Source organism: Nylanderia fulva, unplaced genomic scaffold (genome assembly GCF_048542155.1).
Source record: "Nylanderia fulva isolate GAGA-0341 unplaced genomic scaffold, ASM4854215v1 Scaffold22, whole genome shotgun sequence".
Classification (NCBI taxonomy): domain Eukaryota; kingdom Metazoa; phylum Arthropoda; class Insecta; order Hymenoptera; family Formicidae; genus Nylanderia; species Nylanderia fulva.
Genome location: NW_028190285.1, coordinates 422,289 through 432,565, shown reverse-complemented (window position 1 = coordinate 432,565; position 10,277 = coordinate 422,289). Strand labels below are relative to the sequence as shown.

General features: G+C 38.0%; 1 long non-coding RNA gene across 1 annotated transcript in view; it reads right to left on the bottom strand.

Moving 5' to 3' along the window:
* Nucleotides 1-329: 329 nt before the first annotated feature.
* Nucleotides 330-10,277, bottom strand: part of LOC114932776 (uncharacterized) — a 28,922-nt gene continuing 18,974 nt past the window's right edge. Inside the window, exon 3 of the long non-coding RNA XR_003819952.2 lies at nucleotides 330-515. This is a non-coding gene — a long non-coding RNA (uncharacterized LOC114932776). The remainder of the gene's footprint in view (nucleotides 516-10,277) is intronic.

Here is a 10,277-nt window from a genome sequence, read left to right as displayed (position 1 = left end):
CTTTGCATTAGGAAAAATCAGAGAATCAGAGGAAGGCAAAGAAAAAATGTAAAAAGTTCTCTGTTCAATATAAAAATATAACATTTTATGACACGTTACGTTAATTCGAGATTGCTATCTAAGTTTGATCATCGGATCAAACTTATTAAACAGTTTCTAATTAAACTATCAATATAAATTTCGCTGAACGTGTTCAAGATTTCTTATTTAAACATTTCCTACCTTATATTTTTCAACTTTTTTCAACTTACTCCATTTTTTCTCTCTCCTTATTCTGAACACAAAATAATTCTACTATTTAACGATACAAAACTGATTCATTTGTTCCTTATTTAGTGTAAAGTTTGCACGCTTTGCTAAAGATTTAATACCTTGCGAAAGAAGAGCAAAACTTTCATGGACTGTTTCCGACAGATCTGCCTTCGGTTGTTGCCTTTTGAGGCGGTTCTTCTTCTTACGAAATCGCAACCGCGCGTTCTTCTTTGATTTCAGTTTGCGCTTCTTCTTGGGATTCGCTGCAAGGCAGAACGCGAAAGATTATATACCCCAAGAAGTAGTATAGCGCAAGAGAACTACCATCTTTACCCCGTACTTTTTAGTTAATAACTTGCGCTTATATACATCTTCGAAGTACAACTGTTTTACAAAGTCGACCAATATTTGCTATCAGTCAACGTCTGATTATAAAAATATATGAAAAACTATGGGAAAATTACACAAAAATGTACGGTAAAAATACGCGCAAATTTAAAGAACGTTTTTCGAGCGTAAGAACGAAAGAGCACGAAAACTATCATCGATACGTGCCTCTCTTTACTTTTTTCTCGCGTTCGAGATCCACCTTTCCAATTTTGCAATGTCGCGGAAAACAACGCAATTCTCAGTGTGTGCAAATTTAATTAAAATGATTTTTTTTCGGCATTCGCGATATCGTATCACGGCGCTCCTGAATTTTCTGTCGTCCGTCGTTAGACGTTTCTTACTACTTACAATTAGAGTTACTACTTGGAAGAGTCGGCGATTCGCTCTATTGCTTTCTGCCTCGAAATATTTTTGTTCTTTTTTTATCTCCCGTCGTCTTCAACAATTTCTGTGGATTCTGACATTTTCTCAGCTAGAATTTCGCAGTTCACAATATCGAAAAATTATAATAGACGTGATTAAAAAGGCTCTCTATTCTCATGGATAATTTAATTGTAATAAAATAAATATCAAAATACTTTCTTTAAAAATTTTATTATCGTGATAAAATTATTTAGTATCATGTATCCATATCAGAAATATAATATAATGAAATGTTCTCTTTTTGTAATGGATGCTTAGAACATTTTTGTTTTTAAGCGGCGTCAATCACACTCTAAAGTTGCATATCTAAATCGACATATTTATTGATTGACAATAAAATATCACTATGAAAAAATCTCAAGTTTCTAACTATGTAAGTATAGTTACATGCAAACTCCCTAATCAGGCAAACGTCGTTTCCGGGATAATCCATCCCCCTCGCTCGAATCCCGAAAGATCCGCGTGCGATTGAATGCGTCGTTAATCTCTCACCCTTTTTTCTCATTATCTTTTTCTTACTTTTGATTTGTTTTTTTTCTTTTTTTTATGTAAACACATTTCGTGCCTGTCACCCAAAACGCCCCGTTACGTTCCACGAACGAAGTTCGTTCGCATGACGGCGCGGCTTAAGTTTCGCGTTACACGGCGGCGGCCTATCAAGATCAGAAAAATCGATCAGTCTATGAGAACGCTTCCAACTGCGAATTAAAATTGGCCGACGTCCTCTCGGTCACGAGGAGAAGAAAGGAGAGCCATAACGAGATGTGTATAGGGTGTATCAGGTGAGACGAATGTTACGCCAGTGAAATTGGAAACACAATGTTGAGATCCGATTAAAAACGTTCTAGATTTTTATAACGTTAAATATTGCGAAGACTAAGTCTCTAATTTAATCTCCGTTATTTTGAAACGCACTTGAAATCATTCGAAAAATAATTTCTTCATTGCTTCTGTCTCGATTGAATTTTCTGTCGTCGTCAGACATTCTGTTACTACTTAAAAGTCGACGATCTATATACTTTATTATTTTCCGCCTCAAAATATTGTTGTTATCTTTATCTCCTGTCATCAATTCTTATAGATCTCTATATACATATATATTCGTCAAAAAACTTTAATTTTCAGTGTTCAATAATTCTATAATTAAAAATCGGTTTTTGAGGAAAGATTTGAGTATCGATATAAAGTAAAGCGGTCAACTTTTTTACGAATTACTCGATACACCCGATATACGCGAAAGCAGGAAGAAGCGAGACTCGACGTAAACGCTCATCGTGATTGCGCAAAGTCAAATCCAGATCAAGATTGGACGGAATTTCCTTAAAGCGCTAGGTAGTAGTAGTATACTCTAAGACATATTTCAGCTTCGAGAGACTGGCAGTAGTACGTTGCCATTTCACTGATAATAAATCATTTCCTTATCAAACGTACTTAAAAAAAAAGCGTGAAATATTGTTCGATATCACAAACAATAAATCAGTATTCAGCCAACAATAGCATACTAACAATATGTTTTCAATGTTTTGTATGATTATTCCTTTAGCAACCTAGAAAATGCATCGATTGATTATATCAAACAAATATACAGGGTCTCCTTTTAAACACATGCATACATGACATTTTTTCTTAAAATCACACGTCTCGTTTTGAAAGCAAAGTCTTTAATTTAGTAAAGAAAAATGGATAGTTTTGGTCCAGCTGATCTGGAACTCATTAATCCAGACTATCGAATTGCTTACAAGTGATTACATGAGAGTGCATTTTTAGATGCACCTAGCAAACTTAATTCTTTGCAAATCCACCTTGCTATTTCTCAAATTCCAAAAGTTCCATTATGCATTGCGCCTTTTCGAACTACGAGCACGATTGTAATCCGATCGATTAAATGCATACCGTGCCATTTCGCACATCGTGTATACACATACGATGTGTCAATCGTCGCTCCGCGATGAAAAAAAAAAGAGAGAAAACGAGAAAAAAATACACATTTACTGTTTGCTTCCGCCGGGGGATCGAAAGAGAGCGGGTTTGACGAAAAAAGAGACGCGCAACGAGACTTTCAAAAAAAAAAAAAAAGAAAAAAAAGAAAAGAAAAAGAAGGAGAGAAAGAAAAAAATGCTAAAGAGAGGAAAAGAATGAAAGTAATAGAACGCTCGGGATCGATTGAACAAATCGATCTAACGATCTATGGATACGGGCCTCGCATACTTCCACTTGTTAATTGCCTTTTTTCAGCGCCGCGTTTAGGGAGTCGGCCTAAAGAGACGAAACAGAAAAGGACCCGGTCGGAGAGATACGAGGGGGCCAAGGGAGAAGAAGAGGCAGCAGACCCGATCGGCTGCTCGAGAAATAGTTTATGACGCTCCTCTCGATCGAAGGGAATCGCGTGAAATCGAATTCGTACGCACGTACGACACGCAGGAACGCGAAAGAGGGAGAGAACACGAGCGAGGAGAAGCTCGGGGGAAGGTGGGAAAAATAGGGAAGAAAAAACACGGGAAAGAAACGAGAAGAAAGAGAGATATGCGTATGAAAAGGGAGAGGTATTCGAGAGAGAGAGAGAGAGAGAGAGAGAGAGCGCGATCGCCAGAGATCGCTCCGGTGCTTTGAGAACGACGCTCGGCAGCGTGATGACGGGACTGCTTCTGATACCCGGTAAAAATAAATGGTCCACCGCCGTTTGCAAGCCGGCATGATAAGCGCGACGAGATGATCCGATCTCATGACGTCCGACTCAATCACGACATTTCCGCGTTATTTCACGGGATACCTGATGGGAATCCAAGTACTTAAAATACGCGAAATGGAGAATAATATTTAATGTTGTAACGAATTATATTTTCGAATTATTTTACCACGCTTTCGTGCCACGGTGAAAATAATTTAGAAATCATATATTCGCGAAATGATATATCTCTACGTGTCCGTTTATATGTAATATCGATCGATTCTAAAATATGAAGCTAAATAATATATTTTTAAAAATAAATGATTGATAATGTTGAATTTTAAATTATTAGAGAAAATTAATAAAGCCGACTCGTTAAGAGTTGCTATTAGATATAGTGCGAAGGGTAAAAAGATTCGCGAGGGATGAAATAGCGACCTTTTTCTAAAGTATCGACAGGGAGTTTCGATGAAGAGCTTTCTGTCTCCGGTTCTCGATTTTCGAGGGCGATCGAAAATGCGTCGCGCGATCGGAGAGAAGCGTTTCTCTTTCTCTCTCTCTCTCTGTATTTCGCCATCGTTTTGTTTGCATCGACGGCATGTCGTTAGAACGTCGATCGACAGTTACAACGATGACGAACTTGTCAATGCGGAGAGCAAATAAACATCTGGAAATGTGGGGATTTGAAACTGGAACGCGATGTACGAACGGAGAGAAAATCAGGGAAATGCAAACGTCAGGCGAAACTGGATACCTCGAAGTTCTTAAAAAAAAATAAAAAATAAAAAAAGGGAGAGAAAGAAATAGAGCTCTTGATGTAAAAATTGGGGCAAAAATACTTAAACGATACTTGAATCAATATTTTAATTAAAAATGCAAAAGCGCAAAATACAACCATTATTGCGTATATATATTTATGTTATTATTTATATATATATTTTAATATAAATATTATTAAAGTTAAATAAAAGCGGACAAATATTATTTTATGTTTATAATTGTGTTTATAATCATTAAAAAATGTGTATTACGTTCGTTTGACTAAATATTATGATGTAGAAAATGATATGCAAAACAGTTGCGGTCGCATTTTCGCATTTATTATACAAACAACTCATTGAACAAAATGTTATATATAAATTTAGCAAAATATGGATTTTACAGAAAATTGTACAGAAAAATGTCCCGGAATTGAGGAGAAATATTTATTCCTGTTTACATCCTCGATGCATCATCGAAAACGCTATTTGATATTTTTTTAAAACGATTGCATTGTCTTCACGCGTAATCAAAGTTTGCGGCACAACAATTCGGAGAATATTACGCAAACAAAACGCTTGTTTATCTTGCGAAGAAACCTCGAACGACATGTAAAAATATGTAATCTCGGCCGGATTTCGTTCCGGAGCCTGGAGCACTTTCATCGCGTGTGCAATTGCATCTATGTTGATTTTCCAAGAATGCCAGGCTGCCGCGTTCCGTTTCCTCTCAGGCGTGTGTCAGCTACAATGCCTGCATGGATTTTTCCACCAGGCCGGAAAATATTTTTCGCTTGACGAATGCGCGTGATAGCGGATATCTAGCAATTTACGACTTCGAACGATCGCCTCTGATCGACATTCGGCTCGAGTGGGCCATATCGCTCTCTCGTCTGTCTCTGTACAAATTCGACTATCCGATCGACGAAGGGAAATCCCTTTCATTGCGTATTGCACCGGACAGTAGAGTCTGCGATATCACAAAAAATATCCAGGAGGAGACACATCATATTTCAGAATTTAGAATATATATTTTATATACATTTTTCTTTCTCTATTACACATTTATTTATTTATTTATTCATTTGTTAATTGTCATTTTTGTAACTTTTGTAACTTTTGACCCTAACGGAACGCAGAAACTCCGCATCCATTTTTCTCGCGTCGCGAAATTATTATGATTCATCTATCGACAAGCATCTCTTGCATTTTCGCGATTCTTCCTACGTCATTCGGAGGACCTTTCGATCTCTCGAGCCGAGGGTCCACGTATAACAGGAAAATCGTAAAGTTCGCTATCATAAAATGCCGTCTCCGCCCACTTCCAAGTCTTTTTTCTTTCATTCCTCCCTGGTTTCCCTCGGGCGCCAATTTCCAGCATTGCGTAAGACGGTCGTTTGAGAAATTAAAGGCGGCGAGAGGCGATAACGATAATCGCTGGCTTGAACTTACACACAAGGAAAAAAAGACAGACAGAGAGAGAGAGAGAGACTTCCCTCTAAAAAAAGATAAATAAATAACCGCGGAAGACGCTGCGGGTTCGAGATATCGCTGAACCCTTTGCGGGCCTCGTGGACCTTAAAAGCGAATGGAATTCGCGATTTTTTGTCCCAACGACGCGCACGCTTTAATTGCACCAAACGGCCACTAATTGCATCGGACTTATCGCGCGAGATATATTAACAGCCGCGCGAAAGGTTGCCGGAGAGGGCGAATTTAGGTGCGATGAATGAAATCCGCTACCGAGTGAATGAAGGCACGTTGACGATTAGTGCGACGCACAAATTCGATTTTTTACGCAGATCGTACACACGCGCCGACATTGCCGTCGGCTTTATGCCTTCAAAAGACCAACGCGACAATAATAATATACGCGAAAAACAAAAACAAATAAAAAAATACCAAAATACGACCGTCGCGCGCCTAAATTTATATTATTTTGACGTCAACCTGGCAGAGATACTACGAAGAGCAGAATAATTAAGGAATCGTTCTCTTCATCGGAAATCAAGGGGTTTTCGATATAAATTGCGGAGAGAAATAAAAAGAAGGAAAATCAATGTCGGTTTCGTCGAGATGAAGAGTCTTCACTGTAAAAAATATTTTAGTTCTGTATATTTGCCGACCGCGCGCGAATATCAAAGCAGCCATTTACAGAATCGCGTTTTCCGAGGCAAAGAGAGGCGGTTTATTAACAACAGTCGTGCTCCATCCACGCGCTTCGAAAGCGATACCTGTTAGTTTCTAGAAATGATACTCGTTCAAAGGGATATTTGCGCTTAATTTAAAATCGCGGTTCGCAACATCGGCTATTAGTAACGACTACATTTAGTAGCGGCTATTAGTTTCAACTTCAAAGGGAGGACGCAGAATCCAGTTATCGCGTAAATCCATGCCGTTCACATGATATGAAAATCAAGCATGAGGTAAAAACTATGTGTGTTTCATACGCGACAAAAAGGATCTCTCTTGCGTGTGTTATAGAGATTTGATTGAGATAAATAACTTTCCCCAGAAATACGCCAATATTCTTAAACTGCAATATTCTGCACTGTGCGAATTCCGATACGAATTGCTTTTCTCTTATTATTGCGTTATCGTGCATACAAATTTATCGTCCATGATTCTGTAGATGTGTGTATGTATATCCGTTCGTTTATCCACCTACCATCCATCTATCCACTTATGAAAATAGCTCTGTTTGCGTTTGGAGAATGGATTATCGGATCGGGGTTACTCACGTATCGTACTCTCCATCGATACTTGCACTAATCTACCCCAGAGCAGAGTCGACGTTCTCTTCCGGAGCAAAAATCACTGGCTCCGGGTCGAGGGTCAAGCACGAATCGGCGACTACCTGTAATCGGTAGAGTAGTCACTCCGATTATGGGGACACGGCGTTCATGCGAAAGTAATATCCACTTCCTGGCCGCGGAGGATCGATTTCCGGTATTGCGTAAGACGAAGATTATCTCGACGACCCGAGAGAGAGAGGGGTGCGGCATAATAATAGTAATTGTTATCTTGAGATCTCGGACCACCGAGTTGCTACGGTCACAATTTCAAATGTACCAGATCTGCCTTTGGCAAAAGATCATTTGCATTCTACTCCAATTTAAAAGACTAGGATTATCATTATTTTTTTTTTAATGAAATCAAACATAAAATGTCCCTGTATTCATTTTTAGTAGTACTTACTTATGGATTTTGTTTTTCACGATTCTGTCATTTATAGAAGTACTTAAAGGTAAGTCTTTTAGCAAAAAAAAAGGATAAAAGGAAGAAAAGTATGCGAAAATAGTCGTGTCATGCGCGAGCTATCCGGCGGCGATAAAGCACGTCGCTCAATGTTGATTTTCCCAGGAATGTCAGCGATTGTTTCCGCTTTGCAACATCAGTAAACCGCGGACCGTCGTTCTTCCACGACGAAATACTCTGTAAATTGCCACGCACGGAAGGCGTTTCTAAATTTTCCATATACAGACTCGAGGAAAGTTAGATTACGATTCTGCCTGGGAAAGAGAAATAAGAGATAAACTGAAAGGTTTATTTCGCATTTTGCAGGACTTGTCGGTACACACCGTATTTGTAATTGCATTCAATAGAGATAGTGGATCGCGAAAATCGAAAAATAACAAATCCTTGGGTTAAGATTTACCGAGTCGTTTGACCACTCACATCCTTTTATTATAAAAAGATTGATTGAATAAAATGATTTGAATTCTCGCGACAGCATGTAGTACAATTACGCTAACCGATTCCCAAACCGCATTTCTATTTAATTTTGCTCGAACGTTATTGATGTAAAGATTATACGCGCAAAATTGTCTAGATTACCCGCAATTTATGTTCAGTCAACGCTTGCGCTCTAATTAAAGATGACTCGATTAAAATGTGTGAAACTTTTTGTAACTATTTGCAACATATTTGTTATTACCGTATCATTATACGTGTGTTACGGAAATGTTTAGTCTTGTTTAATTGTAGAAATGAAGAGAGCGTCGAGAATAATAGCCCAAGGCGAGAAAGGTGAATTGCGATAATGAGACAGATACATCATAATTGGCAGCGATTTTATTGGGAACTCCACGCCCGACGTCTTCGTCTAGGGCGGATTATGCGTTGATGCCGGTCGGATCCGCTTCGCAAATAATTGCAATTACTTCGAAATAGGCGTAATCCCGCCGCATTGTTTCTCCCACTTCCCCGCCTTCGTATGCCGCGATTTAATGGTTTGCGCACACATTAAGATTCAATCTTCACGCCTCGAATTAGCGCGTGTATCGCGATGCGGCGAATTTCTCTCGCGGGAGCGCAACTCGGAAATTTTCGTGTAAATTAAGTAGCATCTTGCCGTTGACAGTCATTAAGTTTCCGTATTAATGATTATAAGCAACATCGTTCTTAATAGACATCTAATTTCCTACACTAAAATCAATTAAATACATATTCTCAAAATGTCAAAATATTCTTACTTTTCAGCATATATTTTTTCAAGTTTGAAGCACTACCTATTATTATATATGTATATTATCATATAATATTATTTTATTTAAATATTATACTTTTAATATTAAATTATTATATCGTTTGAAACTTTTGAAAATGTGATAATATAATTTTAAAAAGTTTATAATAAAAACCTACGGATATAAATTTTTATTTTTGAACTTTCGTTCAGGAGCTAAAACTTAAGAACAAAATATGGTCGGTCGGGGTTTTGCTATTCTTCTTCTTATACCTTACTCTATTTCCGGAAACGGACATACATCGTGCGAAGAAAAAGCGGAAGGAACGGCATTACTTGATTCATTATGCAAACGCAACAATCGCATATTTGCTCTCATTAAATCTCGGCAAGAGATTCGCTCGATCGACGGGAATCTCATCGTTTCGACTCTTCTTCTCAGCGAAATTATAATCGCGCGATCTCGATGAACTAAATTATTCCGGATCCAGAGAACGCATTCTCATTCCCGATTCGACGATTGTTTCGCGATGCGAAACCGGGATTTCAACGCGGGATTTTTCGCTGCGCGCATAAATCCTCGTCACTTAATAGTTTACGCGGCCATTAAGAGATCCGATCTGATCGCGCGCGCCACGAATTAACACGCGTATCACGTTGTACTCGTAATTGTCTAGGCGCGATAAGGGACGGGCGCAGGCTTCGCGTAATTAATTTCGCGCGCATCCCGTTCCGTTCTTTTTCTTTTTTTTTCTTTTTTATTATCGCGTGGCGAGCAAAAGGAAGCCGCAATGTCGCGCGTATGATTTGTGATATCATCAATACGAACGAATGATACCCACGTCTTCGCGATATTAATTGTCGACGGCTTCTTATTTGCTCTTCGAGTCGTTCCAATATTCCAGCTCGCTGTTTCCAATTGAAAGAGCACTTATTACACGACGCGACGTATATTAATTCCTTTGTTCGAAAGTAGCCGCAAAGATATCTGCAATTTTTCAATAATAAAAACGGATACGAATTGAATAGAGTTTGCCCGATTAAAAATAATTTGAGAGAGAAAATTAAGTTTGAGAAAATTTAATTGCATCTAAACATGAAAGAAAATTAAATTGTAAAAAGTTGGAAAGTTACATTATTGAAAAAGATTATAGTATTGAATTAAAAATTCTGCAGAAGAGCGTAACGCGAAAAATTTACAAATGAGAAAATAAAAACACTTGTTCATAGATTTTTGCAATTTTGACATTCTGACATTTTTTTATACGGATAAAAATATCGAACGATTAAAAATTAATATAATTTCAATTATATATTA